At 60.9% G+C, this 23,258-nt stretch overlaps 1 protein-coding gene across 7 annotated transcripts in view; it reads left to right on the plus strand.

Annotated features, from left to right (window-relative positions):
- The window catches only part of SEPTIN9 (septin 9), a 147,242-nt gene that overhangs the window by 98,470 nt on the left and 25,514 nt on the right, over window positions 1-23,258 (plus strand). The window contains exon 1 of one of the 7 annotated variants that reach the window (XM_055319900.1): window positions 16,306-16,486. The exons of 4 other annotated variants lie outside the window; for them this stretch is intronic. The gene's annotated coding sequence lies outside the window, so the exon portion shown is untranslated. Of the gene's footprint in view, window positions 1-16,305; window positions 16,487-16,862; window positions 16,935-17,172; window positions 17,291-23,258 lie in introns of those variants that run through there. 2 more of the 7 variants (XM_055319908.1, XM_055319890.1) reach the window with 2 other exon arrangements.

Genomic DNA, 23,258 nt, shown 5'->3' on the forward strand with positions numbered 1-23,258 from the left:
CAAATGCTCACCTGGGGGGCCGTCCAAGTGAGCCCCAGACGCCCCGGCACCTGGCCAGTCCCCACGGCACGTGTGAATGTGGTGCCCTCCTCCCAGCATGCCTCGTCGCTTGCTTCCCCAGGCTCACCCCTCAGACTGCGGCTGTGCCTTGCGGGGTCCTAGCCCATCAGAGGTGGGGCCTGGAGCAGGAGGGGCACGCACAGGGGAGGGGGGCTCTCCTCCTGCGGGCTGTGACCCTCCACCCCATCCCCTCACACTCGGTCCCGGGAACGGGCTGGCCGGCGGGTGTTCCTGGGTTCTGTTGGGGGCCCACTGCCTCCTGCGGGGAGCGGACCTGCTGCTGGCTCTGCGGGGTGTGCTGTGCAGGCAGGGCCGCTTGCTCCCCTGGGAATGGGCGTCCAGCCCCCTGGGCGGCCTGGTTTCTTTGCAGAGGAACGGGGACAGTGATGTTTGCGGAGACGGGAGCTGCCTGTGGGGAGAGGCTACCCTCTGCGGCCCTGTGCCCGCAGCCCCACTCCCTGCCCCGCTGTGCCCCCAGCCTCCCTGGGTGCCCTCCCCACCCCGTCTTCCTCCCTGAGCCGCAGCCGGGCAGTAGGGGGCAGCGGAGGTCTCGAGCGGACGCAGCAATTTCTCTAAATCTCTCCCTGGAAAGTCTCTCCGGGTCACGCCTGCAGTGGCTTCCCTCCCCGCTCACATCTTTCCTGGGGTTGTCATGCCGGCCGGGGCAGGGGGTCCCCACCAGGCCGGGGGTGAAGCCGAGCTGTGTTGATACAAACTCCAGTTGAACCCACATCCTCCCTGCAGCCCGGCAGGAAGTGACCTCATGGCAGGGCCTGTGCAGCGCCCACTGCACTTTCCACCAGTGGGTCCTGGACCCGGCTCTGCGCGCGGGGGCGAGGGGACCCGGCCCCTCCCAGCCATCCCGGGAAGACCCGGCCCAGGGCCTGGCTGACAGCTCTGGAACGTTCTCTCTGCTTGGCTGGCGATGCCCGCGTGCCATCATGGGGCTGCTGAGAAGCTAAGAAGCATCTGTCTTCCTGATTGAAACCAAGCCTTATTTTTTGTGATTTAAAAATTATGCCGACTCACGGCAAAGAAAACCAGATTAGAAAACTGCAGAGAATACGATCGCTGATAATTGCATCCTGCAGAAATCACTGTTGGCGTTTTTTCCAAGCTGTTTCTCCATGCGTATGCTAAACACGAAGGGCTTTAAAAAAAAAAAAAAAAGACAAACAGGATCTGGATCTGATGCTTCTTTTTGTCACATACGAGGGTGTTCCCTCCCCAGGGATTTTCCTCATCCTGCCCCGCATCCGGCCTCGTAAAAGGCCGGGCCCCCTGGCTCCGGGAGGGCACAGTAAGTCAGAGGACCATCGTGGGGTCAGCGGGACTTGGAAGCGGGCTGGGAGCTTCCAGCAGAGGGTGGCCCCTGGCTGGGGGCGGCGGACCAGGCCTGGCCCCCCCTCCCCCATGGATGCTTCTTCCTCTTTGTGTTCCGTGGGGTTGTCTAGGAGTGGCGTGGGCAAGACTGCGGCCACAGCGCTGGCCTGCGTGACCTCCCTGGCAGCACGACCTTGGCTGCAGGACTCGGTGTGTCCCTCTGTGAAATGGGCTTAGAGAAACACCCTCAGGAGGCCTCAGTGAGGAGCAGATGCGTCCATCCGAGTGGAGGCCCAGAGCAGCCCTGACATCACGGTCGGTGGTGTCTGGCTGTGTTCGGTCCTCGTCCCCACTGCCCACCGCTGTTGTGTGCTGTCGGCTCTCATGCATCCGTTCCTTCACCTTCTGGGGCGTGGGGGGTAGAAGCTGGGGTTTCCGAGGAGAACGTGAGGGTCTCGGGGACCCGCCCCGCCGCCTGCTCCTCCGCGGGTCCCTGCACGGCTAGCAGGACACGGGGCCGGCTCCTGCGCCCCCTCGCTGTGTGGCCCGGGGCAGGTTGCCGAGCCCCTCTGTGCCCCGTGTCCTCACCTGCCAGAGGGCGGAGGAGAGCCACGGGCAGGCTCCGGTCGGGGCGCCGTGAGGACCTGAGGGGGATGCGTGTGAAGCCCTGGGAACGGTGCCTGCAATCCATGTCAGAGCCTCTTACTCAGCTCGTCTTGTTGCCGTTCTGAGAATATTCTTGGAAATCGGGACACTGACGACCGTAGATGGAATGGGAGCCATCGAGGAGGGCCTGCCTGGGAGCCGCTGCCTGTTCTCAGGGGGGAGGTGGCCCGCCCTGGGTCCCTCCTCTCCCGGAAGCTTGTGTCCCGGCTCTGAGAGGTGGCGGCGGGGAGAGGTGGCCCTTTGTGGGGATCTGATTCCCCAAGGTTTGGATGGTCCCTGCTCTGATGTGGAGGGGCCTCCCTGCCCTGCCTCGTGGGCTGCACCCCACTAGTAGGGGCCGTGTAACAGCAACCCCAGCTCTCAGTGGCCCGGGAGCATGCTTCGCACAGAGCGGGTGGCTCAGGGATGCTCTGCGGGATGCTCAGCTCCGCTGCCCTCGGGTGTGGCTTTGCTCTCTGCGGATCCCCGTGGCCGCAGATGCTGTGGTATTCGGAGGAGGGGGAGCCCTGTCCTATGAGCCCTGCTCCCAGCTGGGGACCGGTCCTCGAGCCCCCTCTGCATGTTCCCATTTGTCCCATTCATCCCACAGCTCTGCCCCTCGGCCCCATGGCTGAGTCCTGGCGGCTCCTGGCCTGTAGCACGAGGTGTTTCGGGGCTGAGCAGAGAGGAGGGTGAGCACCTGACCCAGATGAGGGTGGGCCGGGAAAGGTGGGGTTGGATGGGACACCCTCCTTCAGCAGAGGGGGCAGGGAAGAGGCTGTCCGGGTGAGCCATCGAGGCGGGGCCTGGTTCTGCCAACCCTGGGGGGGGCTGCGGACACTGCGGCGGCCCCCCCACTCCGGCCCCAGCCCTGTCCTTGCTGGAAAAACAGCAGCTGCAGCCCGAGGCAGAGCGGGCTGGCTTTCTGGGGGCCGGAGAGGGTGGGCTCAGCTGGAGCCTGACCTCGGGGCCAGATCCAGGTGTCCCTGGGACGGGCTGTGGACACACACACCGGGGGGACGCGGGGTGGGGGGAGGCCTGGCCGCGCCTCTGCAGGTTTGGCTGGGAGCGCACCCTGCTCCTTCCTGGTCCCCCCACCTGCCCAGCATGTTCCGCGTTGGTTTCCTCTCCTGCCCCCTCCCTGCGGCTCGGCTGGCTCGGCGCAGCGTATGGTAGTGATTAAGTCCTCCTGCCTGCTCGCTGCTCAGTGGACGAGAGCAGAGCTTGTGTGGGGCCTCCCCGCCCCCTGGGGGGGTCCCCTCATCCCCTGGCCTTCAAAAACCAGACGTTGTTGCCAGTGCGTGGAGGTGGAGGTGGAGGTGCCATGGAGCAGCCACGTTGAAGCCATTCTGAGCTTCTCAGTTTTGTGCTTGGGGTTCACAGGCCACATCCCCAGCCCTCGCTGGGACAGGCAGGGCCCCTTCCGCCTCTCCGGGCAGCTCCTCTCTGGCCTCCCTAGGGAAGGTTCCCCGGAACGCGGGCCCCACCGTGGGGCGGCCAGACCTGCTCAGGCCCTGGGCTCCGGCATCTCAGCTCCTGTCACTGGAGGGGTAGCACCTTCTGTCGCCTGGGGCCCCGAGCTGCCAAGGCCGGACTGGGCCCCCCGAATCGTGACAGTGGCATTGCCGTCCATTCATGGTAACTAGGGCTTCCCGTGGGCTCTGCGTGGCCTTGGGGGGGTTTACGTGGTGTATCTCCTGTAGTGTGGTCAACCACAGCGTGAAGTCCGTTCTGTTAATTCCCATTTCACAGGTGAGGAACTCAAGGCACGGAGAGAGGTTACGTAACCTGCCCAAGGCCACACAGCTGGTGCATGTGACAGAGACAAGGTTTGGGTTCAGGAAGCCTGACCCCGGAGCCCCTGTCCCTAACCACCGACCGACTCCGCTCTCTGGTTGTAGTGGAGACCCTGAGGCCACGAGAGGGGCAGTGGCCTGGCCAGGGTCACACAGCTTCGTGGCAGAGCTGGAATCCTGTGTCTCAGGCCCTGTTCTGTGGCCTTCCCTTGGTGCCTGTTTGGAGGCGAATGGCCCGTCCCTGGGGTGGGGCTGGAGGTGCCCCCGGTCACTGCAGCCCAGTTTGCGCACATCATTCCAGAAGGATGTCCGTACAGGATGGGGCTTCTGAGGGACACAGACACCCTTTGCGCTCATGACCACGGTTGTTCGTCATTGGCTTCGTTAGGGCAGTGGGGGTGGCTTTGGGCCTCGCGTCCCCGTCGCCGCTCACCTGGCCGGCAGTGGGTCGGTGGGTTGCCTTCCGTACAGGCCTGTTGGTGTGTGACACGCAGCGGGAGTTTGCTGGAGCGGCGCCGTGGGTGTCTGAACACCTCGGGGTCGGAGCCCTGCCCCTGCGTGGTGGGCAAGGCCCGAACCTCTTAGGCCCCCCGCCCCCCCCCCAGTCTTCCTGCAGAATCTGCACACCTTCCCTCCGGCAGGGCCGAGAGCCCAGGAGCCTGGCTGCTGGACGGACCCAGGCGGTGTTCTCGTCTCTCAGCCGTGACCGTGGGCTCCTATATGGCCGGCCGGTCGCTGCTGTCCTCTGCGGTCCCTGCCTGGTCCCCGGCGTGGTGGGAGGGAGCCAAGGCGCATGCCCCACCGGCCTCGAGGGGCGGCCTGCCCGCAGGAAGCTGGCGGGCCTGAAAGAGTTAACGAGGGATCCTGGCTGCTCCTTCTTTTCCCAGGGAAAGGGCAGGAACGTGGCCTCCGCAGAGGAAGGGGTGGGTGGGGGATGCAGTGAGCCGGGCTTCTCTGTGCAGGCACCACGGAGCCACCCTGCATATTGAATTCCAGCGACTTCTGCAGGCCAGCTGTTCAGAGCGAGCCCAGAAGGTGGAGAGAGAGCTTCCAATAAGCAAAGAGGATGGAATGAATGTGGGATTCATTACTGGAATTTGGCAATGCAAGGAGCCTCGCTTTCTCCCCCGAGATGGGACGGGGGTGGGGAGGCTGGGCTGGAGCCATGGGGGGGGCTGTCAGGCAAGGGCCCCTGCCCATCCCCCCACAGCTGAGCTGGGCTGGGGGGGCCCTGTTTCCCTGGGCCCGGGCTCGCCCTTCCCCTGAGAACTGCAGGCTGGAGTCACGTGCCCGGCTTTCCTCTGCTGCCCCGGCCTCTGCTGGAGAGAATGGCCTGGCCTCTTTGGCCCCTGCCACCTACGGCCTCCTGTTTTGCTGCCCTGGCCTCTCTCACGGAGGCCCGGGGCGGGCGTGGGCAAAAGCCGCTTCCCGGCAGCCGCCCTGGTCCTGGAAGCAGCTGAGATCTGCTGACGCCCCTGCAGGGGTGAGCTGCCCGTCCGGCCTTCGAGAGGGTTCCAGAGCCATCCCGTGTGGGTGCGATTCATGGAATCCCGTGGCCCCACTCCCTCAGTTTAAGGAGGAGGAAGGGAGAGGCCCGGAGAGGCGCATGTGGGATTCTGACCTCCAGAACCGTAAGGTGACAGGTTTGTGCTGTACGTCATTCAGGTTGTGGCAGTTTGTTACAGCAGCAACAGGAAGCTGATACATACAGTCCGGAAGCGGCGATCTTCTGGAAAAATTCCGGGGGAATTCTCTGTGTGCCCCAGGCCCTCCTTGGGTGACGCGGGGCTTCCACAGCCTCTCCCTGATCCAGAGTCCGCAGGAAGGCTCCCCCAGGCAGGGCAGGCAAGAAACCAGTCGAGAAAACGATTCCCTTTTTCACAAGTGAAGGCTAGGGTGTGAACCCCCACACCCGCCTCATTTTTGTGGCTTTTTTTTTTTCTTTTTCTTCTTTCTTAAGATTTTATTTATTTATTCAGGCCAGAGCAAGAGAAAGACGGAGACACAGGCATAGGGAGGAGCAGGCTCCATGCAGGGAGCCCGATGCGGGACTCGATCCTGGGACTCTGGGATCACGCCCTGGGCCCAAGGCAGGCGCTCAACCCCTGAGCCACCCAAGGATCCTCTTTTTTTTTTTTTTTCTTTTTCTCCTGGGAATTCTGTAGCTGCAAGAGACTCTAGGGTTCATCTGTGTGATTTGCAAGTGAGGAAAGGGAGGCAGGCCCAAGGAGTTTCTGCGCCAGGTTCAAGGGCACGCAGGAAGTTCAGGCCAGATTTTCAGCTCGTCTCTTCAAGTTCTTTCCTGAGTAGTGAACGGTTAGTGGACCTCACGGAGCAAACTGGATGGGCCAGGGGAGCTGGGGGAGCAGGTGACCCAAGGCCTGCATGGACGACTTGCCTCCGCACCAGAGGCTGCCCTGACCTGAGGGCTGGGGCCTGGCTGAGGGTGGGGAGGGGTCAGGTGCCCTGCGCGGGCGTGGGGGCCCCCTCTGCAGACTGCTGCTGCCCTCACGTCCTGCAGGTGCCTCCAGGCTGCCCAAGGGGCTCCCGGAGACCTTGGCGAGTGGGTTTGCAACCTCTGTCTTTCCCCATCGGCACCCCGTGGCCAGCAGCTTGCGAGAATTAGGCTCTTCCTTGTGGCCATGAAACCGTTACTTCCTGAGCTGAGTTGGGGACCCGGTGAGCAAATTGCCATGATGGCCCTATCCTGGGGTCTGGAAAAAACAGCTGGGAATGACACGTTAGGACAAGTGGGGGCCTCCAGCCACCTTGCTTTTGGCCCCTCGGCCTCTCCTGACATCAGAGCTGCTTCCCCAGGGCTTGTGTGCAGGTGCCCCTGCCTGGAACACCTGCTTTCTCGGGGTGTCGGGCCTCTGTGAGGATTCTTTGAGAAGAGCCTCGGCGGAACCGTCTCAGGTGCCTCCACCTGGCTTCTGCCTACCGCCGCGTTTTATCTCTGTGTCTTTCTCCCTGACCCCGAGACCTGAGCCTGCAGGGTCCCCCCCGCGCCTGGAACAGAGCCTGCGCTCGGGACACCGTCCAGACACTCTGCACGAAGAGACGAAGGGAGAAAGGCGTCCAGTCCCCGTTTCTAACTTGTGCCTTGTCATCGATACTCCTGGCCTTTCCCATTTTTGATGTGTTTTTAAAAGCCTTATTTTGAAATAGTCTTAGACTCCCAAGACATTGCACAAGTCCCGGTAGAGAGTTCCTGTGGCCTTTCCCCCAGCAGCCTCCCCCGTGACGTGTTACAGGACTCGGTTCGTTAGCAAAGCCAGGAAACGACGGTGCTGCAGTATGAACTCAGCTGTGGACCTCGTTCGGCTTTCACCCGCTTTACTGGGCGCTCAGTTGCTTGCGTGTGTGGTTCTATGAGCTTTTGTCCTGGACACGGACTCGCGTGCCCACTGCCGTAGTTGGGAGACAGAAGTGCGCCGTCCCCACACAGAATTTTGCCCGCTTTTGAACTTCCCTAATTGTCCTTATACAGGATGCTTTTATATATTTTATTTATTTATTTTATCTTGACTTCTTTCATTGAGTATTGCATATTTATTCCTTTTTTATTTTATTATTTATTTTTTTTAAGAGATTTTATTTACTTATTCATGGGACACACACAGAGAGAGGCAGAGACACAGGCAGAGGGAGAAGCCTCAATGCCAGACTGGATCCCAGGACCCCGGGATCACACCCTGAGCCAAAGGCAGATGCTCAGCCACTGAGTCAACCAGGCGTCCCCCTTCATTTTCCTTTTTTAAATACATGTTTAAGAGAGATATTCCCCAGAAGGCCCTGCAGGTGCACTGTTAGGGTTTCAAAGCACAGATGCTCACAGCGATCACACTTCCCTGTCCAACAGTTTCTGCTCCTTCCTGCTTTCACTTCCAGCTCCGAGCATCGTGAGTCTTGAGGCTGGCAGATGCTTGCTTCCTCTGCTTCCTCCTGACTGTTCCTGGCCCCGCGCCCACGTCAGTGTCGGTGGAAGATGGGTGGGCATCGTTCTGGAGCCCCTGCTGGAGTGCAGGCCCCACGCCGGTCTGTGCACGTAGCGCCTCTTTCCTTCTTCCCCAGTTCCGGCAGGAGGAAGGACCCCTTCCCCTCTTGGTGGGTAGGAAAGCTGCTTCCAAAAGGTTTAGAAATTTGCCCAAAGTCCCTGAGCTGTGGGTGGTGGAGGATGGAAAGCAAAGTGGGGTGGCTGTTGAGCCCACAGGCTCCTCAGTGGGATCGCTGGCTCCCTCTACCCCCAGGCAGAGAGGGTCTGGCACTAGTGGTGCTCCGGCTTGTGGCGGGAACCCGGGAGGGTCAGCGACCCCTCTGTGAATAAACAGCCGGAGATGATGTGCCAGCAGCTTCACAGCCTCCGAATTTCCGGAGCTCCTGGTTCTGGGGGCAGAGAGGAAAGAGCAGGGCTGGCTTGGGCTTCTTCCTTGACGTGAGCAGTGGTTGCACCTGCACGTCTGTGTCCTATGCTAAAGGGGTGGGGGTGGGGGTGGGGGTCAGGAGCCCCTCACTAAGAGCTGGTCTGGGCTGACAGAAACCTCATGTCAGGGGTCTCTGTGTGGCTCAGAGGTTGAGCATCTGCCTTCAGCTCAGGTCGTGATCCCGGGGTCCTGGGATCGAGTCCTGCATCGGGCTTCTTGCAGGGATCCTGCTTCTCCCTCTGCCTATGTCTCTGCCTCTCTCTCTGTGTGTCTCTCATGAATAAGTAAGTAAGTAAATAAATAAATAAATAAATAAAATCTTTAAAAAAAAAAAAAAGAAAAATGTCCTGTCAGATATCCTGAACAGCCGGCAGAGACCAAGGCCTCTGCCCTGGAGGAAAAAACAAGGTTCCTTTGGCTGGGGTGTTTTATGCCAGGTCATGAAAACAGGCCTGGAGTCGCGGGCTCCCCGCTCTGGGTTAGAAGCTTGGTGTGGTTTTCAAAGCCCTTCGAGGCTGTTAGCTCGTTATCATCCTACCCAGAACCCCATAAGGGAGGGCAGGAAGTTTGAGCAGCCTCCTTGCAAGCAGCCAAATGGCGGGTGGGTTTGCAGCCCTCCGTTTACAGGGGAGTAAGCTGTGGCTCAGGGAGGCTATGCCTTTAGCAGTTAAGTCACAGCCTTGTTATTCCTGGGGCCTCCAGAGATTTCTTTAGTTTTTAACCAACGTGCACCATCCCAGGCAGCGGACACCTGCGTGCCCCTGTCCAGCCTGAGCGGCAGGCAATAACCAGGCCCGTTTCCTTCCTCCCTCCAGATGTGCCCGCATCCTGCACTCAGGTTCCTCCTTCCCACGTATGCCTTAGAACTTCTGCTGTGTAGCTGTGTTTCTCAGACATAGCGTTGTTTTGCACCTTGCATAACTGGGGCATATAAGGTATAAGCACCCTTTTTGCAGCTTTTTATGTTTGGGAATCGAGGTCATCTACCGTCGTGTCTGTAGTTCTGGTCCGTGCGTTTTCACTGCCGCATGATCATTGGTGGGTGGTTGTACCAGAGCTTTCTGTTCTCCCCTTTAAAAAAAAAATAAAAATTTTGTTTATTTATTTGAGAGAGAGCACAGAGGGAGAGGGAGAAACAGACTCCCCATCCCAAGACCCTAAGATCATGACCCGAGCTGAAGGCAGATGCTTCACCGACTGAGCCACCCGAGCATCCCTTCTGTTCTCTCCTTGATGGACATTGGGTTGTTTTCAGGTTTTGCCCTTGTAAACAATGCCACCACGACACATTCTTTGTGTTCTCTGGTAACTTAGGAATTTGGGTTTAAAAATAGTATTCCAAGCTCTCTAGCTGCCTCGGGTAAGCCGTCCTATCTGTGGGGCTCATGGTCTCTGCTCCCACCCCAGCCTGTGTCCAGAGGGTCTGGACCCATCTGTGATGAGGTCTGGCCTGGAACAAGAACTGAGAGCTGCTGACGGGCTAAGTCCAAACCAGTGTTTCCAGACGGCCTTCTCCCTGGGACCATTCGTAGGTGTTATAGAGGCAGAGTGGTTGGTTCCACGGTCCAGCAAGTTTAGGAAATAGTTTAAAATAAACTTAAAAAAAAAAAAACCAACTTGCATCATAGAATATTTTTATATTCTATAGAATATTCTATATATTTATTATGCTGGTAAATACTTGTGAACATCAAAAGAGGGACAGTGGAGGGTAGCAGTTGATACATTTATTTGTGGAAACCTTTTAGGATGGGAGTGCCCTGCAGGACAGATTGTCCTGCTTTAACAGAATTTGAGAAACAGAGGTCTAAATTGCTGGTGGGGGGTGGGGAAAGTGTGGATCTGCAGTGAGGCGAGGGTTTGGTTTGGTTTTGGTAGGTGCTGTCCAGGAAAAAAACTTTTGTCTATCCTCTTAGGTCCAGTTCTTGGGGGTCTGCAAATTAAACTGCCAGGGGCCTCCCCCCCCCCCAATTAAGCTGCCAGGAGCCATATTAGCAAGAGAAAAGAGTTTTAATCACATACACACATGGGACTTTACAGAAAAATGTGACTCAAAGGGGCAGTTAGGATTTGAAGCTTATATACTCTCCTAGTAGGGGAAAGGGCGGGGGAGAGGAGCCCTTCCTGGAAAACAAATGACTTTTTAGAAAGATAAATGGCCCCTTAGGAGAGTAGATGGGAGGTAGATAGTTTTGTGAATGTTTAGGTGTGGTGTGAAGACTTCTCATCTTCTGTGATAGTCCGTCTTCCTTGGTTGCCCAGAGGAGGGGATTGATGACAAGGGACTTCTTTTGGGAAGTTCTGCCTTTAGACAGATAAGAGATTTCAGGAGCTCGATTGTCTTCTCAAAGTCCCTTTTATGCCACTGGGATGTACTCTGGACCCGTTCCTAGATCTCCTTTCTTCTTCGTCTTTTCCAAGTCCCAGCCAGGCAGCCGGCAGCGTGGAGACACTTGATCAAAAGCCCGAGCCTTGCCCAGTGAATGGCCAGGACCCCTCCAGCCTGGGCCCCTTGCTGCTATTCGGGCAGCAAGAGCTGCGCGGACCTTCTGGGTTTATTTATTTTTTTTTAATTTTTTTTTTTTTTTAATTTATGATAGTCACAGAGAGAGAGGCAGAGACACAGGCAGAGGGAGAAGCAGGCTCCATGCACCGGGAGCCCGATGTGGGATTCGATCCCGGGTCTCCAGGATCGCGCCCTGGGCCAAAGGCAGGCGCCAAACCGCTGCGCCACCCAGGGATCCCGACCTTCTGGGTTTAAACCAAGTTCTCTGAGCTGAGGGTTGATTCTGTGCGGGGTTCCTTTGGTCCTGAGGCAGGATGAAACCTCTGGAGGACACACGCTTCTTTGGACAGTTGCAGGAGCTGTTGACCCGAGTACCCCACTCGTCCCGTGCATGCCTCTTAGGTACATTGGGTTCAGAATGCTCTCACTGGAGATCCCAGGATCTCGCTAGGTCCCAGGATCTCACCAGGTCCCGGAATCCCAGAGATCCCAGATCTCACCAGGTCCCAGGGTCCCAGATCCCAGAGGCTCTAGGATCTCACCAGATCCCAGAATCCCAGAGATCCCAGGACCTCACCATGTCCCAGGATCCCAGAAATCCCAGATCTCACCAGGTCCCAGATGGTATCTGTTAGTCCCACGCGGTGTTTTCAACCTGGCCTGCACGCTGGAACCCCCTGAGAAGTTTTCAAAGAAATACCAACCCCTGGATTCGTGAAATCAGAATGGCAGGGGCCGGGCGCAGGCCTCTGTATTTCTTGGAAGCTCCCCTTTAGAACAGGATGCATTGTGAGGATTGAGAACCTGTTTCCAGAATCTAAGCACCCTGGGGTGTCAGAGCCTCGGCCCCCCTACTAACTACTAAGCTGCGTGTTGTCTGACTTAGGATCCCACCATCTTAGCAGCTGGGCTTCTGGTTCGGGCCCTCGTTTTGGTGGAAGGGAGGGGCGAAGGGAGGGCGAGGAGGCCGCGCCGCACCTAAAGCCAACCTGGAGCGCCCCCACCTGGCGGTCCTTCCTGCTGACACCCCGAGAGAATGTGCGGTTGACACCTTGGTTTTTGTCTTTGAAATGGATGCAGGGTCGGGGCTCGTTCTGTTGCTGGGTGTCTAGGATCCTGGCTTTGTGTCAGCCAGGACACGCGGGCGGCCGAGGGGGCGGCGGGGGCGGGGTGGGTGCGGTTGGCAGCGCGCCCGGGGCTCCTCTGATCCCCTCCGAGTGCCCCCCCGCCCCGAGAACGGAGCTGGCTGCCGGGCAGGAGCACAGTTTTCTGAAGTTAAGATATCATCACGTAATTTCTAAGACACTGCTGACACGATAGCTTTGCAAGCGGGGAAAGAAATGTGTATCAAGGTGCCCCGGAGGGAAGAGGCGACGGGTGACCGTGGGGAGGCGCGCACTTCTTAGGAAGGAGGAAGGGGGAGGCCTTCCTGCCTCCACGCCCCGCTCCGCTCCAGGGTGAGTGAGCCGCCTGGCAGGTGCTCGCCGGGAGGGCTCCTTGGAGGCAGTGACTTTTACTAGAGGAGGGGATTCTAGGAGGGGTTTGGGCAACTGCAGGGCCTGGAGAAAACAGTGTGCCCTAAGTCGCAGCCGAGCTGGGAGGGCCTCTTGGGGACGGCCCCGTGAACCCCTGCCTGGGGGGGGGGGGCAGGAGAGGATGGTGCTCCAAGCGGCGCCTTTCCAGGAGGAGGGGCGGTTAATCCGTGGCGTGGGCTGGCCCAGGTCCACGGGTGCGCCTGCATGTTGGTGGGGCGCGTTCTCTCAAGAGGATGGCTTTCTTGAGGTGGGCGGAAGCAGACAGCAGAGGGTAGGTGGGGGGGGGTGGCAGCCACGGTGCTGATCACTGTGAAGAGGTGGCAGTGGCAGCGGCGGAGGATGAGGCTGGGCCCCAGTGGGGACTCGTTTAGGTGGCACAGCCACCACTCGGGGGCAGGAGAGGTTTTGGAGGCGCCCTCCTCCCAGGCTCGCCTGAGCCCCCACTCTGGGGCCCTCAGGAGGCCCCCCAGGGACAGCAGGGCCGGGGCAGGCTCTCCTCTCCGCCCAGGGGTGTGTGGCTGCACCTGCTGCCAGCAGCCCCTCCCGGGCAGCCCAGCCCCCGGCCTGCGGGGCAGAGGGAAGGGTGTTTTCTCCGGGCCTCTGATGGCAAGTATCTGCTGCATCCCATGGGGGTTGGCCCAGGGTGGGCTGGAGAAGAGGCTGTGGGAGGGCTGAGTGTTGTGTTTACACCCAGGCTTTGGGCTTGGCTGGAGAAACTGGGGGGGGCGGCACTGGGTTGTGCATGCACAACTGTGCATGTGTGCACATGTGCCTGAGACGGGGAGGGGTGCTCTGTGACCACTTCCCTTCCTTGTTGTGCTGCCACTGTGGGCAAGAGGGCGGGTGGGTCGCAGCCATCACGTGGGCGCCCCCCCACTGCGCATAGGTGACACCCCCAGACACTGCATTTCCCCCAGTTGGCCTATTTGGAGGTGGGAGCCGGGACAGCCAGCTCCCTGACGACCATTCTGTTGGGGCGTCCCCCAGGTAGGCAGTGGACCCCACTCCCCTCTACTCCACAGCAGTCTGGTGTCCAGCCAGGGGGCTCCCTTGGCTTTGTGGGCACAGGTGGAGATCACAGTATCCCGAAAGTGACAGCCTGGAAAAATCTGACCTGGACACCCCCTCAAAGGGGCCTGGCGGGGAGGATCCTGTTCCTGCTTCTGGACTGCCTTGGCCAGAGCAAGTTTCAGGTCTGAGCGTGGGTTTCCGCATTCGTGGGAGGAAGCTCCTACTGTACGTACCGCGGGTCAGGTCAGGACTGCGGGGCTGTGTCAGTGTCCTGGGGCCACAGGTTACCGTGGCCCTGCACAACAGCACCCCACTGTCCTGCACTTCTGGAGGCCCCAGATCAGGGGTCAGGGCCACCAGGCTACGGCGAGGCTTGGGCAGGGCTGGCTACTCCCAGAGGCCCCCATGGGGAATCTGTTCTTGAGTCTCTAGCTTCTGTGGTCTCCACATCCCTCCTGCCGTATAGGGTGACCTGCCTCAGCTCCAAGCAGGGGACACAGCTCAGTCTCCCCCCCCGCCCCGCACCTATGCTTTGTCTTGGGGCCCTTGTGGTCTCCAGGTAGGAAACAACATGATAAACCGGCTCGAGAAGAAAAAAAGGATGCATTAAACTCTTTTTCCTTTAAATATGTGTTTTATGGTATCAGATACCAGAACATGAAATTTGCCCTTAATAACACTGAGCACTTTCACTGTGTTGTGCAGCATCACCAGGATCAAGCTCCAGAACATTCTCGTCCCCTCAAAAGGAAGCCCCGTGTCTATTAAGTGGTCAGTTCCCACACCCTCCCCCCTCGACCCTTCCACCCCAGTCTTCGCAACCACCAATCCGCTTTCTGTTTCTATAGATTTCCCCCTAATCAGTGTGGCTGTGTGTGACTTTGAAGTCAGTAAACAGAGGCAGGACAGGTCGGTTATTGGAAGGACATAATGTGCGAGGAAGTCGGAGTGTGGAAGGCCCGGCTCAGAAGGGGCAGGGTTTGCAGGAACCCAGTGGGGCCCCCCTCTCCACTCCCTTTCTCTCTCCTGGGGTCTCCTCCTCTGCTCCCCCCCCCCCATTATCTCCTCTCTCCCTTTGCAAATGGCCCCGGATAGCTTCCCAGCCCTGAAGTCTACATGACCTCAAGCTCTTGGACCCTCCGAGTGGCGCAGCTCATCACTTGTGTGAGCCAGGCCTCAGGTCAGGTTGCAGGTCAGCCTGGGGCTGGCTGCCTTCGAGCCAGGAAGTTCACCCTGGCCTGAGCAGCGGTGCACCACATAGGGGACAGAGAGCCCCAGAAATGGGTGGTGGCCCTAATGGACGTCTTCGGAACGTTTTCTGACCGGTGCTTAGCACAAATCTAGCGAAGTAACTTCTTGGGAGAAGTTCTGCTCTTTCTGATAGTAGAATCTGGGAGAAATATCCCCAGGAGGGGGACACTGTGATCACTTGCTGCGGGTTCCATCAAGCTGTATCCTGTAGCACCCCCAAGTGAAGTTGCATTTCCACTGCTGAAAATGAAGTGTAGGGCAAAAATAATACGGTCTAAACAGCTCTCCAAGGATCTGGCTTAACTCCAGGGTAGAATCGAGACTATTGAGGGAGTTGCCGCCCAGTACAGTAGCCACTGGCCACAGCAGCCAGTGACAGATGTGGTGTGTGTGCGCGTGCCTTGCCTTCTGTTTCTGCTGGGGGGTGCGGTGGGCGGCTGGGCAGGCCTCAGGCTGTTCTCTCTGCCGTGTGTGCTGAGCCCAGAGACCCTGAGCGGGTCCGGAGGGCGGGGCTTCTGGGTTGGAAAAGCACCCCTGGGCTGCAGGGTCTTGTCAGGTGCAGGGATTCCCTCTCCTGTGCTCTAGAGACCCCCCTCCATCCCATGGGCCATGAGTGAGGGAACGTGTAGAAAGCACCCAGGCCACTTCCTGGGCCAGGGCTCTGCAGGGGGGAGTAGGGAGAGGAGGAGGCAGGGCAAGGAGTGGCCTTGGCGAGCTGGCGGTTTGCCCACCTGGCACCCAGGAAAGGGTGATGGGCCCTGGGGGACACAGCCAGGTGAGCGGTGGGGAAGGAGGTTCCAAGGGGAGCGCGGGGAAGGCAGGCCCCTGCCCACAGGACAGGTGTGGAGTGGAGGTGTCATCTCCAAGGTTCCACGTGAACCGTGACACCCGGTGTGACCAGAGTCCCTCCTGGCGGGCATCTGGCGATGGTTCTTGGGGCCGGGCCTGCCTTATTCCCTGTCCTAGGAAACCACCTTCCAGGGAAAGAGAAGTATAGATTTTGAGCAGCTGCTTTTCCTCGTCCTGGACATCATGTCTCACCTTAGTTCTTGCACCTAGAGTTGATCGTGCCCATTTCACGGGTCCTGTCCCACAGGGTTGGGTGGTGAACCTAAGCTACGTTGAGTGAAGGGGGCCTGGAGTCTGGTGTCTGCCTCTGGGTCCCACATCTCTGGTCTGATGGGGGAGCAGGAACCCCGGGCATTCAGGCCGTCTCTCCCCTGACGCTCCCAGCAGCCCCCGAAGCCGTTAGAGCAAACCCGAAGACTTGGGAGGCCCCGGGGAGGACGTTGGCCAGCCGGGGTGGGCAGCGGTTGGACCAGCCAGTGGCTGCTGCTAGGGCGAGCTTGCTTCTGAGGGACTGGAGGGTGGACCAGCTGGACGCGGTCAGCCTGCCTGTATGGCCTGTGGGGTGGGTGCTGGGGGGCCTCACCCACCGGCCATGTGGAGGGGGTGGGCACGGGAAAGGAGAGCATGCCTTGGGAGCGGGCACTGGGCCAGAGTTGGCCCTCCAGGGGACGGGAGGGTGGACCTCCCTAGGACAATCTGCTCAGGGGTCACTCAGGGCTCCTTTGCACTTGAACTTCCTTGCTCCTATAGATTCCCAAAACCTGTGGGAGCCCTCTCCTGGTGGGGAGTAGGCCTGGGGCTGCCCTGGCCACGCCTGTGCTTGGGCGTGACTCACTCGGGGTCAAGGGTCGAGGCACAGGATGGGTCTGGCTGGCGATCCCAGGGATCCCAGTGTCCAGGCCCAGCCCCAAACAGGGTGGCTCCCAAGCTCCTCCCTCTGGGGACCACCTAGCCCACCCTCCTCAGGGTCTCGGCATATGACTGGGGTCTGCAGGGAGGGTGACTCAGTGCCCAGGCCCTTAGGGCTGTAGGAGCCACAGCCCCGAAGCCGAGTTCTCAGGCTCCAGGAAGAAGAGCGAGCACTGGGTGAGCCGGCCCTGCCCCAGTTCCCCCAGTTCCCCTTCCGTGGTGGCTTCTCCCCTGCGGGTGTTTCCACCCTAGAACCCGTAGGCAGTCGATGGCCAACGCAGTCGATGGCCAACGGGGCTGGCTGTGCTCCCGACCCCAAGACCACCCCAAGACCGCTCAGGACTGCTTTTCGGGGGGGTGGGGTGGGGGGGTGGGGCGGTGTCTGTGAGCCGGGGGAGGCCTGCCCGTTAGCCTGGGCGTGTCCTCTGAGCCGGCCGGGGGTCAGGACCCATCTGGGGCTCACCTGGCAAATGGGGAGTGCCGGGCGGGGTAGCGGGGAGAGAGGGCGCCCCTGGGCAGTGTCAGATTCCCAGCACCGCCCCGCGCTCCGGCCTCACCGGCGGGAGGACATCCTGGGAGGAGGGGACTGGTGGCTCTGGCCCGGGCTGCGGGGCTGGATGTCCAGGTGAGCCTCCTTCCCGGGCACCGTGTCACTTTCCTTTTGGGGGTGACTCTGGCGGCAGCTGGGGCGCTCGGCTCCTCGGCGTTCCTCGCACAGAATGCACCCCCCCCCCCCCCCGTCCCGGCTTGGTTTCAGGCCTGCAGCCGCGCCCCCACCCGTCCCCCCAACTCCGCTCCCCTCGCCCTGCCCCCGAGCCTCCTCCGCTCCCAGCCCGTCCCTCCTACCTCTGCCCGCGCTCTGGGAGGCTCCTTGTTCCGCGGCCACAAAGCCCCTTTGATCCTCTGCTCGGCTCGGAGCCATGTGACCCGGTGGGCGGGCCGCGCTCTCCGGCGGCCAGCGCAGCCCGACTCAGCTGCTGGGTGAGTCCTCCGCTCCCTTTGTTCCTCGCAGCCGCGCACCGGCGGCGGGGGGCCCTCAGGTGCCCGGCGGCCCCCCGGAGGCCCGGCGGCGGGGCGGGAGCGGCACCTCCCCGGGGCCCACCCCACGCCCCCCGCCGGTGGGACCGGCTCCGGGTCCCCGGGAGCGAGCGAGGGGCGGCGGGAGTGCGGTCTCCACGCGGGGCCCAGATTTTGGGCCGCGGGGCCGAGGCCCCGGGCTTCGTGCGGGGCTTCGTGCGGCCTCCGCTCCGTCTGTAAATACTTGGCCCGCCGCTGAGTGCCCACGTCCTCCCGGCGGCGGGGCTTTCTCAGGAGCCTGATTCCCGTTCGCAAGGGGCTGCCCTGACTTCTAGCGAGGCCCGGGCTGGGGGCGCTGGGGGGCTGGGGATCGGATTGGCCGCCGCCGCCTCTTAAAGTCGTTCGGCACAGACTGTCAGCCGTTGGGGCGGCGGCTGGGGGCCGGGCGGCGTGAGCTGCAGCAGCCGCTCCAAATGCGGGTCCGACGCGCTGGGCTCGGCTCCGGCTCCGGGGAGGCGTGGGGACGGGCGGCCGGTCCGGGAGCGGGAGCAGGCAGGGGCCGGAGTGCGTGCGCTGTGCTGGGCCAGGCTGCTCTGCGGGGACCCGCCGACGCCAGGCCCTTCCAGCTGAGACGCTGGGAAGACCCCCAGCCCCCAGCCCCACGGCCGCCCCGGGCCCCGCCTGCCGCCCGCCGCCGCCGGAGGGAGGGCCGAGGTGCCGGAGAGCCGATGCCATCTGCTCCTGAAACTTCATCCCACACGTCCCCTGGGGATCGCTCGGCCTCCGAGTTCCATCCCCGTCTCTCTCCCGTCCTCTCCGCCGGGAAATCTGCGGGGCTTTTGTCAGAGCTTTGGGGTGAGCATCTCTGCTCACCCAAGAGAAGTTTGAAATTCCGTTCCGGGAGGAAAAAAAGAAATGTGCCTTCCAGTCAGTGGGTTTCTGGCTGTAGGGACGGCACCCCAGTAGGAATTTGGTTTGGATCCCCCATGGAAAAGCCTGTGAGGCGACCAGGGAGAGAAAGCCCCGTTCCCTTAGGCTCCCTTGCATTCCCTTAGAATTCCTTGGAATTACATGTGGGTTTCCCACTTGATTCATCGTTGGTTCGCCTCCACGGGTGTCTACGTAAATGTCATTTCTCTTTGGTGGCTCCTCGTGGCAACCCATGGGGGGGCCCTCCTTCAGGAAATAGAAAGGAGAATGAGTTTAAGCATTTGGGGCCCAGTGTCTGCCTGAGGCCTCTTCCTCTCTCTTTGGGTCTCCTCGGGGCCGGGGTGTGACCGCAGGCGGAGACCTCTCTTCTGTGACGGACCCCTTTTAACAGCGGTGTCTGGGGACCCGCGTTGTCGCTGACCGCTCACAGGCCTCCCCCTGCCACCCCGATCGCTTCCGTGTTGTGGCACTTGCAACGCTATTGTGTCTGCGGGCTCGTGTGTGTATTTCCGCCAGCCTGCTCCGGGTGCCCGGCACTGCGTCGGGGACCACGGCCAGGTGGGTTGGGGCGCAGGGAGGGCCGACACTGTGCGGGGGACCCAGTAGACTGTTTGTGATGGGAAGGGGGCAGTCTCAAGGCCCCCCTCCGCCCCCCACCCCGTCCCCTGTCCTCCGGAAGCCAAGGACAGCCCAGGTTGGGGCCCAGGGCGGGGGAGGGGTCATTCCCTGGGAGCCTGGTCCGTGCCCCAAACCTACAGCACAGGGTTCATTCACAGGGACTTTCACCCCAGGAACCCCATCCCCGTTTGGGTGACTAGACTCTCTGGGCCCACGTACCTCCCCACCCCTCCCCACTTCCCGGCCACATACCCTCCCCCCTTCCTGTTGTGTCACTGCCTGAGCTGCTGTTGTCAGATAGGACGTGGGGCACGGTCCCCAGGGGCCTTCCCTGCAGGGGAAGAAGACCCCATCCTTGAGAGAGCGCCCCCAGCACCCCCAGCCAGCCCTGCCCGGCTTCCTGTGTCATCCAAGATCTCAAGGCTGTTCTTCGGGAGCCATTGGTTGACTGGCTGAGCTTCCCTCATCCCATGCCCCCTGCACATTTAAGTCTTGGGCCGGCTTCCCTGTGCCACCCAGAGGTTCTGGGCTCCCTCCAGCTCTCCACGGCCAAGTGCACAGGAAGGATGAGTTTATTCCAGGGCCGATGATCTCCGGAGAGCCCCGTATCGCAGCTGGGCTCTTGGGGAAGGTGCTTCCAGCACAAATCACAGCCCTTGGCCAAGACTCCATGCCCAGACTTCTGCCTTCCAGCGGCAAGCTTTGATTTGTTTATTGAGCGCCAACCTGGTTCCTTGGACAGGTAGGGACCTGTTCTCGGGAGCTCAGTGGAGCTTTAGGAGGCCTCCCCAGGACCGCTCCCGGGGGTGGCAGGCCGCGCAGTGGGCTGTGCAGGCCAGAGGAGCAGGCTGGGAAGCCAGGGGAGGCTCACGTCTGATGTCCGATTACAGGCCCTCTAGCCTGACCCTCAGCGGGCTCATCGGGAGCCTTGTTCCAGTTCCAGGGTCGCCGGAGGGGTGGGTGGCAACATCTTGCCCACCTTTGGCTCGTCCCTGTGCTGTGGGTGGGTGAATGGGGTCCAGACGCCCATCTCCTCTCTCTCTTTGTGCCACCCCTGGGAAGCACGGGCTGCCAGGACCGGGGGTTCTGAGTTCTGATTCTGACTTTGTGCAGGGCCCTGAGCTGCCACTTGCCCTCTGGGCTGGCCGTTCCCACCGTAAGAGCAGAGTTAGTGCTCAGCCCGTGGGAGCCGGTTTCCGGGAGGGCCTGGGCCTTGGTTTGGGGGCGGCAGCTTCGTGCGAAGGAAGGCTCTGCAAGGTGAAGGCCAGCCTGTCAGCTCACTCCCCTCTTCCTGGCTGTTCCAACCTAAATTGAATTATAAATGTTTCATTTTCTTTGTTCGTTTTAAAGATTTTATTTATTTATCTATTCATGAGAGACACAGAGAGAGGCAGAGACACAGGCAGAGGGAGAAGCAGGCTCCATGCAGGGAGCCCAATGCAGGACTCGATCCCAGGACCCTGGGGTCACGCCCTGAGCCGAAGGCAGACGTTCAACCGCTGAGCCGCCCAGGCGGCCCTCGAATTATAAACAATTTTGGTTTGAATTCAGTAGCTGGACCATGGCAGATGTATCCCCAGGTTTCCTGCCTCCGCTCTGGAGCTGGGGGTGGGGCACAGCCCCTGAGCACCTGCGGCTGCACATGGAACCCCAGCTCTGGGTTGGGGGTGAGTCACCAACACTGACCCCCCATTTGGCCTTGGGGAGGGCCTCACCTGGTGCCGCTATGGTGCTCCTCCCTCTGTTCCATTGTGCCTGGCAAGGGCCTCCCCTTGCCGGACCTGTGCCCCCAGAAGCCTGCCAGCCTCTGCCCTGCCCTGCGAGTGCCAGGCACCAAGCGCCCCGTCCTCTGGACAGTCATCGGAACGGTGTCCTTGCTGGTGTCCCCAGGCCTGGTTCTGGGTGCCTGTCACAGGCAGGCCTCTGACCGCAGATAAGGTTTTCCCAGCCCGGAGCGGGACTGTGAATTCACCCTCCTGCCCGGAGGACACCGCCCCCCCCCCCCCCACTGGTGGGGACATTTGTTCCTGTCTGTCTTTGGCCAGACCGTGGAGACTGGGGCAGAGATTGTGGTTTATCGATCTCGGGCTCCGGGTGCTGGACCTCCCAGGAGCTTGCTCAGTTAATATTTGAATGAATGTACTCGGTCAGCACGATGTGACTGCAGCTTTTCATCTTCTGTCCAAGTCCTCTGGTTTCTGGACAGCTGGCTCGAGGGGGCCTTGCGAGAACAGCCATTGGGCCTGCTGTCTTTATACGCACTCTTCTTGGAGCGCTTCCCGGATCTGAATACATTCTCCCCGGGGCAGGGGACTGGACCGACCAGGTGACCCTGGCCCCCCTGTCCGTGCCCTGCTTTCCGGGAAGGAGAGGCCTAAGGAAAGGATCCTTGTTGCCACCCAGTGCTGGGTGTCGCTTGTGGGCTCCAAAGGCTGATGACGGGGACAGTGGCCCCACGAGACAGAGGGAGAACCGCCGTTGGTGGAGGTAGTGGGGGGCGGGGGGCACAGGTGGGCGGTGCAGCACAGACAGCGGTGGAGTGAGTGTCGCATCTGTAGCGAGGCCACGTGTCCTGCCAGGAATTCTCTACCTCTCGGCCTTGCTCAGCTGCACCAGCCCTGCCCTGCGGAGAGCGTCCCTGGAGCGGAGGGAGGCTGTGGTCACTTTGCAAACCACACGCTCTGCTACGGCTACTGAGGCGCTGACCCCTGTCGCCGGGAGTCTTGGCTGTCGGTCTGCTGGGGCCGTGCCCTACGATGGGCACCGTCACGATGACCAGGGTCATCTCTGGGCCTGGGGCCCGGAGCCCTCCGTCTTCATCTTGGGGCGTTTAGGTAACGAGACTGCCTGGTTCCCTCCATGGAAACAGGCAGCACAGTGAAGTCCTCCCCGAAGTGTTGTAGGTGGGGGAGAAAGTCTCTTCTGAGACCAAAAGTCAGGTCACTTAGTAGAAATAATTTTATTTATTACAGATGGGAATGAGCTTTAAGCTGATCCCTTGGGCCACCTCACCCCACAGCAGAGATACACGTGCCTCCCCCGGGCGCTCCTGCAAGGACCCCACCCGGCGGGGGGAAGGGCTGCGTCAGGCCACCTTCCCTGTGGAAGGGCCTGGGTGGCCAAACGGTGCCCGGGGGACGGCTGTGCCGGCATCGCCCAGGTGTGCGCTGGGGATGTTTTGGCTCATGGCAGATGTTACGGCTCATGCCCTCCTGTGTTCCTCCCCTTGGAGGCCAGGGCGCAGGCTGGGGAAGCAGGTCACATGGCCCCCCATGGGGCAGGGGAGCTGGGACCCCCCTTCCTGTGTGTTCCCTACACAGGTTTACTGTGAGCTGCTCTTAACACTCTGCTTAGGGCCCCCCACCCGGGCTAAGGACCCTGGGAGCCAGAAGCGGGGGCCCTTCATATCCAAGGAACACAGCCCCTTGGGTGAGGCCTGCTCTCCCAGCAAGGCTGGTGGGGGACGCCGGGTGGAAGCCGGGAAGTTGGGGAACAGTGAGGAGCCCGATTTGGCTCCGACCGGAGTTCCTGCAGACGAGGGGAGAGGAGGACGAGGGGCGGGTGGCTCGAAGACCCCAGTCTCTGACGCAGCCTGGGGCCCACGTGCCAGCTCCGCCTCCGCTAACGTGGCTGGGGCACAGGCCCCTGAGGACCGCGTCAGCCTTTGCTGAGGCTCCTGGCCATCCCACTCCCCAAATTCAGTGATAGCCGTTCCCTGGAGGTAGTTTCACATGTGGGGCCAGTGACCTGCCCAGGCCCCCTGTGCACCTCGATGACCCTGTGGCCTTCCACATGGGACTCGCCCCTTCTGAGCCACAGCCCAGGGTCCTGTTACCAGTTTGCAGGGTCAGCGTAGGACGGATGTGAGACAGAAGAGGGCTCTGGGACATGCTGCGTGTATGGCACCCCGGGGCAGCTGCTATCTTGAGTTCCACCCCACATGGCAGCCCTGGGCCGAGCAGCAGAGGGGAGCACGTGAGGTGAGCCTTCCAGAAGCTTCCAATCCAGTTAGGTGGTAGGTACACGCCAGCTCCAAGATGAGATGCCCCAGGAACATGGAGGTGCTGTCCCTGGGCTGTCTGGGATTTCACCCGAGACACAGAGGAGAGTGGCTCCGAGGTCAGCAAGCGGGAGGGGCCCCAGGGTGCAGTTCCCGCCTGTCCTGGTACAGCCGGCGACCTCCAGGGTAGGGCCAGTCCTCCGAGCTGCTCGGCAGACCGCCTGCGTCCCCGAGCCCTCCGCACAGCACCCTCCGCAGCTGCCTGCTTCCTGCTTCCTGCTCTCCTGGCACAGATTCCTCAGCTGACCTTTGCCATCCTTCCAAAGGTCTTGGCGGCCTCCCCAGCCTCCTCCAGGGCTCGCAGTGGAACCGGAGCGCCTGGTC

Source organism: Nyctereutes procyonoides, unplaced genomic scaffold (assembly GCF_905146905.1).
Source record: "Nyctereutes procyonoides isolate TBG_1078 unplaced genomic scaffold, NYPRO_anot_genome, whole genome shotgun sequence".
NCBI classification, from domain to species: domain Eukaryota; kingdom Metazoa; phylum Chordata; class Mammalia; order Carnivora; family Canidae; genus Nyctereutes; species Nyctereutes procyonoides.